This window comes from Callithrix jacchus, chromosome 16 (assembly GCF_049354715.1).
Source record: "Callithrix jacchus isolate 240 chromosome 16, calJac240_pri, whole genome shotgun sequence".
In the NCBI taxonomy this organism is placed as follows: Eukaryota; Metazoa; Chordata; class Mammalia; order Primates; family Cebidae; genus Callithrix; species Callithrix jacchus.
Genome location: NC_133517.1, coordinates 28,029,979 through 28,048,786, shown reverse-complemented (window position 1 = coordinate 28,048,786; position 18,808 = coordinate 28,029,979). Strand labels below are relative to the sequence as shown.

At 38.3% G+C, this 18,808-nt stretch overlaps 1 protein-coding gene across 1 annotated transcript in view; it reads right to left on the bottom strand.

Moving 5' to 3' along the window:
* Nucleotides 1-533: 533 nt before the first annotated feature.
* The window catches only part of LOC144579682 (uncharacterized), a 160,682-nt gene continuing 142,407 nt past the window's right edge, over nucleotides 534-18,808 (bottom strand). Inside the window, exons 7-8 of the mRNA XM_078352472.1 lie at nucleotides 10,273-10,393; nucleotides 534-2,095 (exon numbers count right to left, since the gene is read on the bottom strand). The gene's annotated coding sequence lies outside the window, so the exon portion shown is untranslated. The remainder of the gene's footprint in view (nucleotides 2,096-10,272; nucleotides 10,394-18,808) is intronic.

Sequence of the window (18,808 nt, the reverse complement as noted above, 5' to 3'; positions counted from 1 at the left end):
ATGAAATCTTAGGTTTATCAAAACAGAAACTGATTTTTGCTCACATAAAGTCCAGTGGGAGAAGAGGCAATAACTCTCCCTCACTCAGAAGCCCAGGCTGATGGTGGTTCTGTTATTGTCAACATGTGACTTTCACGGTCACTCTGGACATTGATATCCAGCAGGTGTTAGAAGAGTACAGAAAAGATTTCAAGAGGTTAATAGGCCAGGGTTATGGTGGCTAACTCAGCATTGAGGGATTCCCCCAGGATGTGGGACTTTCAGTGTTAAAATCAGGACAGTCCTGAGCAAGTCAGAATGGTTGGTGACTGTAGGCTGGGCCTAGAGGTGCATCATGATGAGCCACATGCCATGGCAAGAAGTCAGTTACACAACCTTACATGATACAAAGGGGCCTAGAAACTGCAATCTAACTGAGTACCAGAACAGAAGCAGCAAAGTCAGATGAGAATGGGGAACAGACTGAAAGGGACAGACCATTGGAAGGACTTTGTGTTTTATTTTGAGAAGAAATGGCAAGGAAAGGATTAATGTTTTAGTTCTTGTACTTTTAATTTGATAACACACATATTTTTTAAATACTAGGCAGTCAATACGAATTTACAGATATGTAAGTAATTTAATCCTCTTAACAACCTTACACAACAAGTACTTTTATTTTACAGAGGAGGAAACTGAAGCACAGAGAGTCTTGCTATCTTGCCCTAAATTATTGGCCGGCAGGTGATGAAGCTGGCATTCAATCCAGGTAGTTTGGATAAAGGCTTCATGCTTTTAATCATCACAATATTCACCACCAAAATAATTTCCAGTGTTTCACAGGATCGTCAGGAATGGAAGCAATAAACGTGACTTGTTTATCATTGGCCCTTCACATCCAAGAACAGTCTTCCCTCTCCTGTATGTGGTCCTGTCATTCCCCAAAGTGAGCCCATCCTCCCCATTGATACCTCTTTTTCAGGGGATTGATGGCCAAAATTAAGAACCATGGTGTACAACTTGTGGTGAATGGAACAACAGAGAAAGAAGAGGAATATGATACTTTTATAACAATCACAAAGGCTTCTGCCCACTACTCACTGCCAATATCTTCTTTCTTTTCTTTCTCCTTATTTCATGTCAGATTAAGTTTTTATATAAATTTAGGAGATACAAGTGTGGTTTCATTACATGAATATAATGTCTACTGGTGAAGTCTAGGCTTTTAGTGTAGCCATCACTCAAATACAAATTACACTGAACCCAGTAAGTAATTTTTACTATTCACCCTTCTTCCACCCTTCTGAGACTACAGTGATAATTATTCCACACTCTATGTCCATGTGAACACATTATTTAGCTCCCACTTACAAGTGAGAGCATGTGGTATTTGACTTTCTGTTTTGGAGTTACTTCATTTAAAATAATGGCCTCCAGTTCTATCCATGTCACTGCAAAATACATGGTTTCATTATTTTTGGTGGCTGAGTAGTATTACACACACACACACACACACACCCCACATTTTCTTTAAATTTTCTTGCCTAACTATATGGAACTTTTGCTTTAAATTCATGTAAATTTTGCTTTATTATAATTTACTTGAATATAATTTCATAATTTAGGCTCATGCTTTCATGAATGTTTTAAATAATAGTCTCTAAATGTTGGGAAATCCTGCAATCCGCTAGCATATACTATTGGTTTGAAAATAAGGTAAAGTAAGCTCTGTTAGTATGTTGAGTAAACATTCGTTCTCTCTCACAAACAAGAAGTTTTAAAGACATTGAAAGATAAATATAATACATAGTTCATTTCCCAAATAACCTTTAAAGAATGAGATGCTCTGGAAAAAAACCATGGTGATAGCAGTGTTAAATACCAGCAGATGGAAAAAATATTTCAAAACAAACCAGACTAGGGCAAGACTGTCAGAAAAACTCAGTATGAGCAACAAAGAAAAAAAGCATACTAGTTTTGGGATTAGGAACTGGATAAGAAATAGATCTCCCTGGGAGCTGGTTACAAAATGATTAACGAGGTCAGATTACACTTCCAATCAAGTTTCCATCAGGTAATTTGATGGTTTTCAAATTTGATGGTTTTCAGTTGATCTCTGCAAAATAGAAAAAAGAATTCATTTAGCAATTTTTGTCATTAGATAAAACAAGTGTGTTTATATATGCAAAATAAAGCAGGTTCATTGCTGACATAATTTTTTAAAATAAAATCATGGAAACTCACCTTTTGTAAGCTTGAATATTAATGAATATTTCGAATAGGAGTGTGGAATTGCTAAAAATTCCTTCTGAGGACTGAACTGAGTATTTAATTACTTGGATACACTGGCAGCATTGCAGGGATATTATTAGTGTGCTTTAATCTCATTCATAAATTAAGAGAAGAATGCCTTTCCAAACCTGATTAGCGAGTTATGCACTTGGTTTCATGGTGGACAGTAAATCTAATGAATATAAGAATATGCTTCCTTCTATTAGTCTACTATTACCAGAAAACACAGGAATTAGAATAAATTAATGGAGCTTATAACATTAATGAGCTTCATGTAAAATGAAATTTATTGGTAGCTTTTAGTAACCAGGTACGAACAAATTTGAAACAGGAGTTAAGCTGTGCAGCCACAATTTCCTGTTTTCAGACTCATATTCTGGGGAAAAACAAGATGTTTACATAAATCTCAAAATTCTTAGTCTCCAAAATAAGAATATGTCAGATGATATATTGAGGTTGAAATAAATGATTACATTTATATTTATATGTATTTAAAACTTATTACATTATTATATGTTATATTATATTGCACTGCTATCTTTATATACATATATATACTCTATATTATATTGCACCATTTCTATAATTTAACAGTTATAATACTTATATATAATCTGTAAATAACCAAATATACATATATTTGGATCAAGTTCTCAACTTTTTAAAGTTGATAAGGCATATAATCCAGAAAATGAGGAGATACTGAATGCCACATGACACTTTTCTTATCTCTATACATTGGTATCTTTGGCCACTGTGATGTGAGAATGAAATAAGTAAATCATCCCAAAAGGGGAAGAGAGGAACAGCTAATGTAGAAACAGTCCTGCTCAATCCAATGATACAAAACAGTTTTTGTGCATCAGCAACAAGGGATCCAAGTGCTTTAGCACATACCTTCGCCTATCTCTGATCTCAGTGGCAGCTGTAGGCACAGTTTGCTGGGAGCTCAGACACACACTGACAGTCGGCCACATCCACTCTGGCCCCAGTCTTTACTACTTTCCACCCCTCGGTCTTCCCTAAAGCACTTTTCATTAAAAATAAATAATAATCGGCCAGGCGCGGTGGCTCACGCCTGTAATCCCAGCACTTTGGGAGGCCGAGGCGGGTGGATCACGAGGTCAAGAGATCGAGACCATCCTGGTCAACATGGTGAAACCCCGTTTCTACTAAATATACAAAAAATTAGCTGGGCATGGTGGCGTGTGCCTGTAATTCCAGCTACTCAGGAGGCTGAGGCAGGAGATTTGACTGAACCCAGGAGGCGGAAGTTGCGGTGAGCCGAGATCGCGCTATTGCACTCCAGCCTGGGTAACAAGAGCGAAAATTCGTCTCAAAAAAAAAAATAATAATAATAATCGAGGAGAGAACAATTAAATGTCATTGTCTAGCACATTTGTTTTGTTAGGGAATGGATGTTGGCAACGATTAGGTATTTCTGGTTTAACAATGTGGGTATGAATAATTTATTTTTATTTTATGTTATTATTTTTAGAGACAAGGTTTTACTTTGTTGCCCAGGCTGACATGCAGTGGTATAATAGCTCACTGCATCTTTGAACTCCTGGGCTCAATTCTCCCACCTCTGCCTCCCAAATAGCCAAGACTACAGTGGCACACCACCATGCCCAGCTACATATGTTTTTAATATGTATAGACAGCATCTCACTATTTTGCCTAGGCTGGTCTCAACCTCCTGGCCTCAAGTTATTCTCCTGACTTGGTTTCCCAATGTGCTGGGATTACAGGTGTGAGCCACTTGCTTGGGCTGGTATTAATGGTTTAAATAATAAGCAAACATGAACTGCAGGTTTCAAATATTGTTTATGTGAGCACACAGCACCCTCTTTTTGAGGATTAACCAGGTAATTTCAAATTGAACTTTTAGTTAAGAAGATAACTTGTGAGTGCTATTAGTTTTTGTAAGTAAAATGCAGGAATAGATGTGAGTGGAAAACGTGGCCAATATAAGACCACACCAATAATGTATTTGGAATGAATGGTTCTTCCAGAAAACGAATCAGTTGCAAAATCCAACTAGCTGATTGTGCATGTGCACAGTGTAGCTCTTCAACATTGCTCAGCTTTGTATGGGAGCCACACTGAACTTTAAGGATGTACCCATCTTACATAACATAATAGGATCCGTGAAAATGACTTAGTTGTGTATAACATTCTTCTCAGCACCACATCACACCTACTCTAAAATTGACCACATAATTGGAAGTAAAGCACTGCTCAACAAATGCAAAACAACTGAAATCATAACAAACAGCCTCTCAGACCATAGTGCAATCAAGTTAGAACTCAGAATTCAGAAACCGACCCAGAACCGCACAGCTTCATGGAAACTGAACAACTGGCTCTTGAATGTTGACTGGGTAAACAACGAAATGAAGGCAGAAATAAAGAAGCTCTTCGAAACCAATGAGAACAAAGACACAATGTGCCAGAACCTCTGGGACACATTTAAAGCAGTCTCTAGAGGAAAGTATATAGCAATAACTGCCCATATGAGGAGAATGGAGAGATCCAAAATTGACACCCTATTGTCAAAATTGAAAGAGCTAGAGGAGCAAGATCAAAAAAACTCAAAACCCAGCAGAAGACAAGAAATTAATAAGATCAGAGCTGAGCTGAAGGAGATTGAGACACGAAAAACCCTTCAAAAAAATCAATAAATCCAAGAGCTGGTTTTTTGAAAAGATCAACAAAATAGACAGACCACTAGCCAGATTGATTAAAAAGAAAAGAGAGAACAACCAAATAGATGCAATAAAAAATGATAAAGGGGAAATCACCACAGATTCCACAGAAATTCAAACCATCATCAGAGAATATTACAAACAACTCTATGCACATAAACTACTAAACCTGGAAGAAATGGATAAATTCCTGGACTCCTGTGTCCTCCCAAGCCTAAACCAGGAGGAAGCTGAAACTATGAATAGACCAATAACAAGGTCTGAAGTTGAGGCAGCAATTAAGAGCCTACCTCACAAAAAAAGCCCAGGTCCAGATGGGTTCACAGCCGAATTCTACCAGACACACAAGGAGGAGCTGGTACCATTCCTTCTAAAACTATTTCAAACAATCCAAAAAGAGGGAATCCTTCCCAAATCATTTTATGAGACCAACATCATCCTGATACCAAAACCCGGCAGAGACCCAATGAGAAAAGAAAACTTCAGGCCAATATCCATGATGAACATAGATGCAAAAATCTTCAATAAAATATTGGCAAGCCGATTGCAACAGCAAATCAAAAAACTTATTCATCATGATCAAGTAGGATTCATCCCAGGGATGCAAGGCTGGTTCAACATACGCAAGTCTATCAACGTAATTCACCACATAAACAGAACCAAAAACAAAAACCACATGATTATCTCAATTGACGCAGAGAAGGCATTTGACAAAATTCAACAGCCCTTTATGCTAAAAACCCTCAATAAACTCGGTATCGATGGAACGTATCTCAAAGTAATAAAAGCTATTTATGACAAACCAACAGCCAATATCATACTGAATGGGCAAAAACTGGAAGCATTCCCTTTGAAATCTGGTACTAGACAAGGATGCCCTCTCTCACCACTCCTATTCAATATAGTACTGGAAGTTCTAGCCAGAGCAATCAGGCAAGAAAAAGAAATAAAGGGTATTCAAATAGGAAAGGTGGAAGCCAAATTGTCTCTATTTGCAGACGACATGATAGTATACCTAGAAGACCCCATCGCCTCAGCCCAAAAACTCCTGAAACTGATAAACAACTTCAGCAAAGTCTCAGGATATAAAATCAATGTGCAAAAATCACAAGCATTCGTCTACACCAATAACAGACTTAAAGAAAGCCAAATCAAGAGCGAACTGCCATTCGCAATTGCTACAAAAAGAATAAAATACCTTGGAATACAACTCACAAGGAACGTAAGGGACCTCTTCAAGGAGAACTACAAACCACTGCTCAACGAAATCAGAGAGGACACAAACAGATGGAGAAACATTCCATGTTCATGGTTAGGAAGAATTAATATTGTGAAAATGGCTATACTGCCCAAAGTAATTTACAGAATCAACGCTATCCCCATCAAGCTACCATTGACTTTCTTCACAGAACTGGAAAAAACCACCATGAACTTCATATGGAACCAAAAGAGAGCCCGCATAGCCAAGTCAATTCTAAGCAAAAAGAACACAGCGGGGGGCATCACACTACCGGATTTCAAACTATACTACAAGGCTACAGTAATCAAAACAGCATGGTACTGGTACCAAAACAGAGATATAGACCAATGGAACAAAACAGAGGCACCGGAGGCAACACAACATACATACAACTATACAATCTTTGATAAACCTGACAAAAACAAGCAATGGGGCAAGGATTCCATGTTTAACAAATGGTGTTGGGAAAACTGGCTAGCCATGTGCAGAAAGCAGAAACTGGACCCCTTCCTGACACCTTACACTAAAATTAACTCCAGATGGATTAAAGACTTAAACATAAGACCTGGCACCATAAAAACCCTAGAAGGAAATCTAGGCAAAACTATCCAGGACATAGGAGTAGGCAAGGACTTCATGAACAAAACACCAAGAGCATTGGCAACAAAAGCCAAAATAGACAAATGGGACCTAATGAAACTCCACAGCTTCTGCACGGCAAAAGAAACAGTCACTAGAGTGGATCGGCAACCAACAGAATGGGAAAAAATTTTCGCAGTCTACCCATCTGACAAAGGGCTGATATCCAGAATTTACAAACAACTCAAGCAGATTTACAGGAAAAAAACAAACAAGCCCATTCAAAAGTGGGCAAAGGATATGAACAGATACTTTACGAAAGAAGACATATATGAGGCCAACAATCATATGAAAAAATGCTCATCGTCACTGGTCATCAGAGAGATGCAAATCAAAACCACATTGAGATACCATCTCACGCCAGTTAGAATGGCGATCATTAAAAAATCTGGAGACAACAGATGCTGGAGAGGATGTGGAGAAAAAGGAACACTTTTACACTGTTGGTGGGAGTGTAAATTAGTTCAACCATTGTGGAAGGCAGTGTGGCGATTCCTCAAGGCCTTAGAAATAGAAATTCCATTTGACCCAGCAATCCCATTACTGGGTATATATCCAAAAGACTATAAATCGTTCTACTATAAGGACACATGTACACGAATGTTCATTGCAGCACTGTTTACAATAGCAAAGACCTGGAATCAACCCAAATGCCCATTGATAATAGACTGGATTGGAAAAATGTGGCACATATACACCATGGAATATTATGCAGCAATCAGAAATGATGAGTTCGTGTCGTTTGTAGGGACATGGATGAATCTGGAAAACATCATCCTCAGCAAACTGACACAAGAACAGAAAATGAAACACCGCATATTCTCACTCATAGGTGGGTGATGAAAAATGAGAACACATGGACACAGAAAGGGGAGTACTAAACACTGGGGTCTATTGGGGGGAAAAGGGGAGGGCCAGTGGGAGGGGGAGGTGGGGAGGGATAGCCTGGGGAGAAATGCCAAATGTGGGTGAAGGGGAGAAGAAAAGCAAAGCACACTGCCATGTGTGTACCTACGCAACTGTCTTGCATGCTCTGCTCATGTACCCCAAAACCTATAATCCAATAAAAAATTAAAAAAAAAAAAAAAAAGAAAATGACTTAGTTGTGTATAAAAATGAACATCCATAGAAATATATATGATATCACTGATACAAACTAAAGTAAGAATTTGCATTTTGCATCAATTCTCAGCCTGTTCCAGAGAACCTGGAAGCAGTAGGACACTGACTATACTTTTGGCACCACCAACCCTGGTGACTCTAAAGCAGTAGAATAACATCTCTATACTCAACTGGCTATGAGGGTGTTATAGCCTGACTTGCAGAAGACATGATGTTGGTTGAGTCTTTGTCTTAATTGCTCATGTGTTTCATTTTCTGTGGCTATATTTTAATCTTTCTTTTATCTTTGACTTTTTGCATTTATACACTATTGAGTGGGAAACAGTACCCTCTATCTATTTTGGAAAAACACGGCTCCTGTTTTTATCTTTAGTAAGCTGTGCTTCGGTTGTCTTCATCTGTGCTGGACTTACTTTCCAAGTGCTCCTCTAACTTCTGGATTGAGCTCACTGCACTTTTGTTCAGTGATACATTTTGGGTTTCACATAATACTCAGGCCTGCTAGTCTTTGAGGGATTCATCAAGAGCAGCATAGCTTAGAATCATGATCTTACCCAGATCACTTTTTTTTTTGTACTTGTCAGTCAACTTGGCCATCCCTACCACTTTGATGTCAAAGCCAATTTCCAGTTGGTTCCAAACAAGGGCCTCAAGTCTTTGGTCCTATTCAACCAATGTACGGTTTTTATGTAAAGGGGAAAATTTAGGCTGTAAAATGTAATTTTAGAAAAAATTTCATTTTAACAATTTTGGTTATTACCAATAGTAGTAACTGTTGATTCCAAACTTACTCTTTACTAAAATCTTTAAATGTGTTCTCTCATTTTAATTAACACAAGTAATCTTATGAGATAGAAATGATTTTTTAATTTTATAAATATAGTTTCATAATTATTTTTAACAATTCTTAAGTTGATCATTGTCCATAGAACACATGAAACACTACTTCAATCTGCTTGTATATTTTGATATTCTAACCAATACCTTCACTTCAAAAAGCAAATGTTATAAGTATATGAATTGTAGATGGTAGGAGATAGGTTTCTCACTGTGGAACGGAGAGTTACACATAGGTAATAAGAGCTGAATAGAGAGAAATTCATAATACTGGATTAGAACCAGAGACATCAGTATGAACTACTATTTATCTTAATATTTCTACAAATGGATAGATACAGAAATAATGATAAAGGTGTGAGTATACATAGGTCAGTATGTATGCATAAGCTGGTAGTTCTGCCGGCTCAGAGAACCTACAAGCAGTAAGCCCAGTAGCAATGAGCATCCCAGTGCCCAGGTTTTGGTTTCTAAGAAGAATTCTCCAATAAAAGGAACCAGGGCTCCTTGGAGAAGTCTCTAATTCTAGGACCAGGACAGAGAAAGTACAAGATGATCTTGGAGCATCTTGGGGCACCAGAAACGAAAGAAGTGGTCAAAAAACAAAGGATGGAGCACGTCAAAGGGACACAAGAGCCATCATCAAAGAGCTCCCAATGACTAAAGCAGAAATAATTCAGGCAAAAAAGAAACAAATGATGCATTTCTAAAAGAATAAAATTAATATGAATCCATAATTTTTTTCTTGTTTGTTCCTTTTTTTTTTTTTGAGACAGAGTCTCGCTCTGTCGCCCAGGTTGGAGTGCAATGGCTTGATCTCTGCTCACTGCAACCTCTGCCTCCTGGGTTCAAGTGATTCTCCTGCCTCAGCCTACCAAGTAGCTAGGACTACAGATGTGTACCACCATGCCTGGCTATTTTTTTTTTTTTTTCATTCTTAGTAGAGAAGGGGTTTCACTACAAGATGGCCTATATCTCCTGACTTTGTGATCCACCTTCGGTGGCTTCCCAAAGTGCCTGGCCCATACTGATTTTTTAAATGATTGAATACATAAATAAGTTGTAGAGAAAGAATATATTTTCCTTAAAGAATAATTCTGAAAGCTATAGGTAGCCACTCTCTCCTTTTCCAGGAGGTAGATCTTAATCTCTCCCCAGCTTAAGCATGGACTGGATGAACTGGCTTCAGAAGAATAGAGTATGAAATGGAATCAGCAGTAATTTCACAGTGTAGAAATCTGGCAAATGTTGTGTTAACCAAGTAATCAAAGTTAGCATCGCTTTGTTATATCATGTTAATATCAAATACCTCTTCAGATACCTCAAATACTTCTGGACATAAGAGAATGAGAAGGATACCTCACCTCTGATATTCTTTCTAAAAACCCATATCATAGTTTAATCATATTAAAATGCACCCGACAAACCCAAATTGAGAGATGTTCTATAAAATACCTGAGCAGTACTCCTCAAAGCTGTCAAGGTCATAAAAACAAATTGACTGAAAAACTGTCCCAGAACAGAGGAAATGCAGGAGACATGAGAACTGAATGCCATGTGGTGCCCTAGACTGGACCTGGGAACAGAAAAAGGACATTAGTGGAAAAACTAGTGAAACCAAAATAAAGTTTGGAGTTTAATTAATAGCATTGTGTCATCACTGGTTGCTCAGTTTCAGCAAATAGATAGTGGTAATGTAAAATGCTTACATTAAAGGAACCTGAAGTGAGGAGTATAAGGAAAATGTCTCAATTACCTTTGAAATTTTTCCATAAAAATATTCTAAAATAATTTTATCTTTAACAAAAAGCAAAGTAGAGAATTAGGATAGTCATTTCTGTCAAATATCAATTTTCCACTAGCAACAGTGATAAGGTCTTCAAAGTTTGCCATGATACCTGGAAGTATTACTTTCAAGTAAGATGATGAAAGTTAACCCATTTCAAATCAAATAATTTTAGAATATCTAGTATATTCAAAAAGTACTAGAACCTCTCCATTTTAATTATAGTTTTTTTTCTTTCTTTTTCTTTCTTTTTTTCTTTTTTTTTTTTTTTTGCCTTCACAGAAGCTTCTAGCAGCAGAATAAAGAGTCAAGGGAAAGTGCTCTTGATATGTATATATTCTTAATTTTCTGAGCTCAAAATGATGCTACCTCCTGGTATTTAGTGGATGCTATTGAGGAGAAGTATTTGCAAATCCATCTCTCCTCATAAGGTTCTCAAAGAAATATATTTTCAGAAGTTATTAAAGCAAGTGAACATTTTGAGTGTCCCTTCCTTACCAGAGGGAATATGGCTGATTGCTGTAGTGAGGAGTGCTCTGATGATCTGAGCCAGGGCAGGTGGTTTAGGCTCATGTTCCTGGGGGAGTTTCTTCCCCTCTCCAAGGCCAAGTCCAAATCTTATCCAATGGTTCCAAGTAATGAAACCATTCAAATGTGTGATATTTGTGCATTTATGTTTTGTACCCAAAGCATCCCAAGTTTGGTAAGTAGTGATTTCTGGTCATATGAATCTCCCCTGACTTTAGGCGGTGAGTGGGTGCCTTGTAGTGGGTGGCAATAGTCACACAGCACCTTGCTTGTGCAGAAACTTTTTATCTAAGAATCTGTGGGAAGGGAAGGTACTGAGGGTCTTGTGAAAATGGACTCTAACCATATGAGAGCAACTTTGAAGAAGGGATGTTGCAACTGGTTAGTTTTTTACATTTTCCCTATCCTAAACCTAAAAGCTGTGCTTTTATGTACTTCCTCAGCATCAAGATATTGGCTCTTATGCTGATATGCTGACATTTTCATGCTTTTATTAATTAGCCATTAATGTCAAAAGTGAGGAGCAGGCATTTTGCAAAGAGGCCAATTAAAGACTACATCATTGTCAAAATGTCTGAAAGCCAGAAATCCAGCAGGCAGGAGAGTCCTGGCAGGCAGTGCCCCACTGAGCTATTGCTCTTGTTCAGATCCTCTACACTCTGAACACTTGTCAAGCTGCCTTGGAAATACTTTCTCCTGGGTTGATACTGGTGGAGGTAATACTTAGTCAAGTTCATGAGAAAAAACTAGAAAAGCAATGCATTCAACATATATGTCTGTATTTTAGTTTCAAGCAATGCTGAAGAAGTTTCCCTCGTAACTAAAAAAAAAAATGCTAGGTAGATACTTAGAATAACCCAAATAAATGAGATACCTATAAATATATTCCATAATTTTTTATGATATAGCCTATTTCACAAGTTTGGTTTTACATTTTTGGGATCTGTCATACCTAAAGCTACACTTCCAGTCTAGTACTTAATAGTTGTGTGACCTGGGAAAATTTATATTCCTTTGTTTTTAACTATTTTGAGATTTCCTGTTCATAACATTGAGACAGTAATACCTGTCACCTTATGTCACTGTGCTGACTTGATGTTAGGCTAAATTTGTTTTATTTTATTTATTTGAGATGAAGTTTCACTCACTCTGTGGTCCAGGCTGGAGTGCAGTGGTGCCAGCTCTGCTCACTGCAACCTCCGCCTCCTGGGATCAAGTGATTCTTTTGCATCAGCCTCACTCAGATTCCCTAGTAGCTGAAACTACAGGTGCCCCGCCACCACACCCAGCTAATGTTTGTATTTTTAGTAGAGATGGGGTTTCACCATGTTGGCTAGGCTGGTCTCAAACTTCTCCTCTCAAGTGATCTGCCTGCCTTGGCCTCCCCAAGTCCTGGGATTAGAAGCATGAGCCACCGCACTCAACCAGGCTGGATATTTTAAGGTATTTTTCTCTTGCACTTTTCCTCACCTTTTCTTCTTTCTCCCTTTGCCCTTTCCAAGTGGCTGATTCCCTTGACTTACTCCTATCAGGGGTTGGGGAAGGTGTGAAGCAAAAGCAGCCTGAAACTGTATCTGGATTCATCTTTCCAAAAGCGAAAGCTCATAGGAGAATGTACAGGCTGTACATAGGTAGGAGAAGGAAGAAAGAAATAGAAAAGAAAAAAAGCTGGAAAACTTGGCAGAAGGATTTCCCTCAGTTTACACAAATAGCCCTGTGACTGCCAGAGGGGCAGAGAGAGGTCTGTGGATTCTGAAAGCAGGAGGTATTCGTGCAGCTTTCTGGCTGCATCCAGAAAGAAAGCAAAACTCCAGAGAGGGGAGTGCCTACATGGTGAGTGCAAGCTGTGGAGACCACAGTAAACCTCACAATGGCGCCTGTCCTGTGTGTGGCCTGGAAGCAGCTGAGCACTGCGGGGCTTGAGGAGCCCTACAGATAGGGAGGATGCGCAACTCAGTGGGACCTGTGAAGATACATTGTCAGCACTGGACAGTCCTCCCACTCTGTTTTTTCATATGATCATAGGTAGTAGTACAACTCTGGGGTTGGTGAGGAGAAAGGCAGTGAAGGACTGACACTAAGGTTCCTGTCAGCCAGAGGGATGGCCAATAAAATAAAATTTACATTGATTTATTAAAAGTGAAGATATATTTATTGCATGCTTGACTATGTGGAATGAGACTCATACCATACGTAAAGCAGTGCTTTCTGAAGTTTGTAGAAGATGCTCAATGAATATTAGCTATCATTATTTATCAACTAGCATTAATAATTATAAAAAGAATGATGTAAAACACACACACACACACACACACACACACCAACAAAGGAATTTTCTTATATTTTCTTAACTCCCAATAAAAGACTCTATTCCATGAGAGCCAAGTTTGGATACACTGCACATATTATCTTTGAACTCACAGTTGAAACTCAGTTTTCATTGTAATATTTAACCAATTGTCAGAACAGTTGAGATAAGATTTAATGTCCTGTGGGAGGGAGAAGAGGAACAGTAGACACATTCAACTGTATCATTTGGATTTAAAAGACTTACCCTTGTTTAATTGAATAATAATAGGGCCTTAAGACTCTCATCCAAGGGCTTTCTGACTGTTTATGTTTTGCTTTTGGTATTTCACTCGGTTGACATAAGTGGTGGGAATCTTAGATGGGTAGATCACACCATTTTGTGTATGATGATTTTAACTGCTTTGGTGAAAAGAGTATTGAATTGAGATTCAAAGACAAAGAATCTGAGTTTTGGTTATGAACTTTGAGCTCTGTTACCTAGGATGAACACAGCAGTAAGGGCTGGGGAGGAGCACCGGAGATGCCTTGAGTTTCCAGCAATGGCCGGTGTGCATTTTAACCTATTTTTGTTGACCTTCCTCATGAATGGCTTCCTGTCTGGCATTTACCCTTTCAATCTTCAGACGTCTTCAAATTCAGAGATATATCTGGGAAGAGTATATTATGTTACTAAAATAACCCTGGCTTTTCATCCAGATGAAGAAGGCAATAATCATTTATTTTTCTATTCGAATTCTTCCAACATTTGCCTGGTTCTAAGATTCTGGGTTAAAATTCTGTCTTGCATGCTAAGCATGGAAAATATGGGTGAAAGGTTTAAGGAGGTAGAGGTCACCTTTGATCTTTCTCTAGCAGTTATGCCTCGTGCCCAGTCCCGACCTCCAGGGATCCAAGGGATTCAGGATGGCTTTAGCTGTTCAACTGAGTCCTTCAATACAGAGTTCCACTGTATGCCTACAGTGACCATATATTTGGTTTGCCTGGGACAGTCTTGCTCTGCTTGTGAAATTTTCCCTATACTACCTTCTAATTTTGATATATCTTTTTCTGTCCAAGATGGCAATTACTAATCTGATTAATCAGTTCATTATTATTGGTGCTAACAATAAATACTCATAGATTATAAGGATCCAAGATCCTGCCTCCATGATAATAGATGAATTTGCCTTGATCAATATGTCCATAGTAGATCAAATCTGGAGATAATGCAGCCTCTCTATGGTTCTTAACCAGGAGTTATTCCTAAGGAAAGTGTAAAAACGTGGGGCAGCATTTTTAGCTATCCTGGTGAGGGGGAGATGTGCTGCTGATCATTAATATCCCAGAGTCCAACGTTTCTAAATGTTCTGATAAAAATGCCGCATTGAGAAATACTGGAATGTCTAATCCAAAGAGTGGTTCTGATAAGAACACCTCAAGTCATGTTGGATGGGACAGGATTGATGGACAAGCCAGGAGGTAAGTAAGGTAAGATGGAACCTTATTGAAAAGCCAATGAGTTTCTCTCATCTTCCTTGAATGACCATAAAATTTCAGCCCAAACCTAGGAAAGTGAAAGCAACCTTTTTACCTCTAAGTCACAGACATGAGAAGGAATCATTGTCTCTTGGTCCCCTCAATCTAACAAAATCTTAACCTTTCGAGGTTACCCTGAGCAGATGGGTTGAAAACAACAGGGACACTGACAACTTTTAAAGATTTTTCTCAATTCCACTTGATAAATTTATTATCCTAGAAGCGGAAGAAATCTAAATGATAGATTGTAGTGGTTAAAGCACAGGTTTCTGCCTGAGTCACAAGGGTTTAAATTCCAGATCCACCATTTGCTATGTAATCTTGTTCAATCTACTTAACTTCTGAGCCTATCTTCTCATTTATAAAACAGAGAGTGAAAAAGACAAATCATGTTTTGTATAATTTTTAAAAATAGTTTTGAACTTGCAACCCCCCGATAAGATCTTAAAGACTCTCAGGGATCCCTGACTGCATGAACTAAGCCATAAGACTGTGAGAACTGGCTACTTAAGCTGTAAGATTGTGAGTAAGGATTAAATGAAGATAATATATGATAAGGATTCGCATGTCTGTGCATAATAGAATATCAGTAAAATGTTAACTATTCGATTTAGTTACTGTTAGTCACAAAGACTCTTATAATGCTGAAGTAAAATTGTACCCTAATGATACTGGATGTGATGAGCTGTGGCTCAGAAATTTACCAGCATGCTAGGTCAGTGACCTTTCTCCTGTATTTCCTGCTGTGACGTGGCCTGCAAAATGTGCAGATGTTCAAGACTATAATTTCATCTCTTTGGTATCATTTGTACTTTCCTATTTCATGGGTTAACATTTATTTTTCATTTTAAGCATAATTTATACTCATTGTAGAAAGTTTGGAAATTAGAAATGCAAAACAAATACCCCATTCAAGAAAGAGACCACAGTAGACATTCCGATGTGTTTTTGCCTATTCTATTTTTTGTATGCAAGCATGTGTACATTAACAGGACTGCTTATAAAGTACAAAAACAACTTTTGTTTGCACAGTTAATTTATGTATCTGAATTATCAAGGTTTCCAAACTAAACATATGTTTGAATTTATCACAGTTGCAATCAATAGTCCTATTTCTGATTTCAAAACTTGTCACAATGGCTTGGGCTTGTCATGGCTTGGTTCATCAGGAAGACAGAGTGCTTTGCCTTTGGTCCCATGTATGAACCCAAGTTGCTTCTATGGTCAAGGTGTTATTAGCAGCCATGGAATGAAAGGTGCCTCCAGTGCAACTTGACATAAAGGTCGTTAATTATTATAATAGATTAGTAATAGAAATTCACAATAAAATTTGTTTAGGCTTCTATATATTTAACAATATTCTCCTGAATATTTAACAATAGTTTTTATTGTCTAAAGCTTTTAAATATACACAATTAATTATTGGATAATATGAGGGTTAGGGGTATTTACCCCCACACAGTTAAAAATCTGTGTATAACTTTTGTCGCACCCTCAAAATTTACTGCTAATAACCTATTGTTGACTTGAAGTCTTACTAATAACATAAACAGTTGATAAACATATATCTTGTATATGGTATTTTTTTTTTTTTTTTTTGAGACGAAGTTTCGCTCTTGTTACCCAGGCTGGAGTGCAATGGCGCGGCTCACCGCAACCTCCGCCTCCTGGGTTCAGGCAATTCTCCTGCCTCAGCCTCCGGAGTAGCTGAGATTACAGGCACGCGCCACCGTGCCCAGCTAATTTTTTGTATTTTTAGTAGAGACGGGGTTTCACCATGTTGACCAGGATGGTCTTGATCTCTTGACCTCGTGATCCACCCGCCTCGGCCTCCCAAAGTGCTGGGATTACAGGCTTGAGCCACCGCGCCCGGCCGTATATGGTATTTTTATAATCAAGATAAAAAAGAAAATGTTATTAAGAAAATCATAAGAGAAAATAAATTCACTATTCGTTAATAAAATAAACACTACCTATTTTGTATGTTATATGCATTCTATACTGTATTTTTTTTTAGGGCTGTTTATCCTATACTAGAATAAACTTGCCAGGAAGTAGCTTGATTGTGTGTTGCCCTGAGAGACATCCCTATATCACTACCCATTGTTGAGGCTCTGAGACTGTTTTGATACATACATTGGAGCTACTGAGAGAGAGTTACCTGCCCTCAATCCCCCAGCTCAGGCAGAAGCTGGAAAACTGCTTAGTTGTTAGGAATGTTTTGAGGGAGGGGAGGCTGAATCATCTCCAGTTTTATCTATTTAAAAATAACTAGAATATATGTTTGTGGTTGTGCACACCTGTAACCCCAGCCACTTGGTAGGCTGAGGAGAAAGGAAAGCTTGAGCCGAAGAATTCGAGTCCTGTGTGGGCAAGACCTTGTCTTGCTTAAAAAAAAAAATGGCAAGAAGAAAAAGCTCAACCTATTGAGAAAACAAAACAAAACAAAACAAAACAAAAAAACAAGAGAAGGGCAATTCTTAGAACCAAATTCAAATTCTAAATACAACTTAGTATAGGAAGCAAGCAAGCAAGCAGGGAAGGAAGCATAGAGCCATTCGCTCACCTTCCAGAAATTCCCTCAATTTGCCTCTTAAAAAAGCTTGAAGGGATACTAAATCTAACACAAGGAAATTAAGTCATTGGATGAAATATTCTATCTACTTCCTTTTCTGGTGTTGGCCACTTAAAGGAAGCAACTACTGTCAATGTTGTCAGTGATGTGCTGTATTCTTATAATGAAGTAAGTGCGAGGAAAAAGTCCATGCTACTAAGAAAATAATCAAGAAATAATATTTACTACTCATTAAACGGAATTGGACTGTCATAAGGGTCTTCATCCTCTTCATGTCCATGTTGAGTAGGCTGAGGAGGAGGAAGAGGAGAGAGATTGGTCTTGCTGTCTCAGGGGCAGCATGTAAGTAGTAGTCCCATGCAGTCCAGCCTGTGTTGTTCATGGTTTAACTGTATACTCTTGTAGCAAGCTACTTTTTGCAGTTAATGTTTACTAAGGATTCAGGGACTAGTTTGTATAGGGCATTGGAGGCTCTTCTAAGGGGTCTGAAAATAATTCTATGTGGGATGAAGAGGCCTTGATGGGTTTTAAGGCAGAGAGTGAAAGGATCTGGTATCTTTGCAAACATGCTGGGTAGAATATTGATTGAGGAACTGAAATAGAGAACAGAGATTAAGGCTGCTGTTGCTTAGTGCATGTGCATTGACAGCTTGGGTATGGTGGAGCCAGAAGATATGCAGAGAAGTGGATGGTGCTGAGCAGTGCTTTGAAGATAGAACAGAGAAGACTTGGTAATGGATTGCTGGTGGTATATGAAGGAGTGAAAGAAGCAAGAATAGTTCTTAAGTTTCCAGTTCATGCAACTGGTGGAAAGAGACACAATTTATATGATGGGAAATATGGAAGGAGAAAGATATTGCAAGGAAAGATAAGGATTTCATTTTTGGACATGCTATTCTAACAATCTTGACATCCCATCTCCTCATGGATGTGGCCCTACCTGGGGCACAGGCCCCACTTAGTGTTGTTAGGAAACATGTTGCCAGGTAGCTGAACATTGAATGAATTTGCAGTGTGGTATCTATGTCTGGGAACCAGTAAAATGCTGGGAGACAGTTACTGCATTGGGATTCTTTGTGTTTTAAATGGAGAAATCCAGTTTAAATTTTCTTAATCAACAAAGAGAATTGATTGGTTCATGTATCTGAAAAGTTCAGGAGTGCTTTAGGCACAGCTTACGTGCAAGTGTCCAAATGGTGTTCTCTCTCTCTCTCTCTCTCTCTCTCTCTCATCTTCCTTTCTGTCTCCACCTCTTTTTCTTCTGTTTGGCTTTGTTC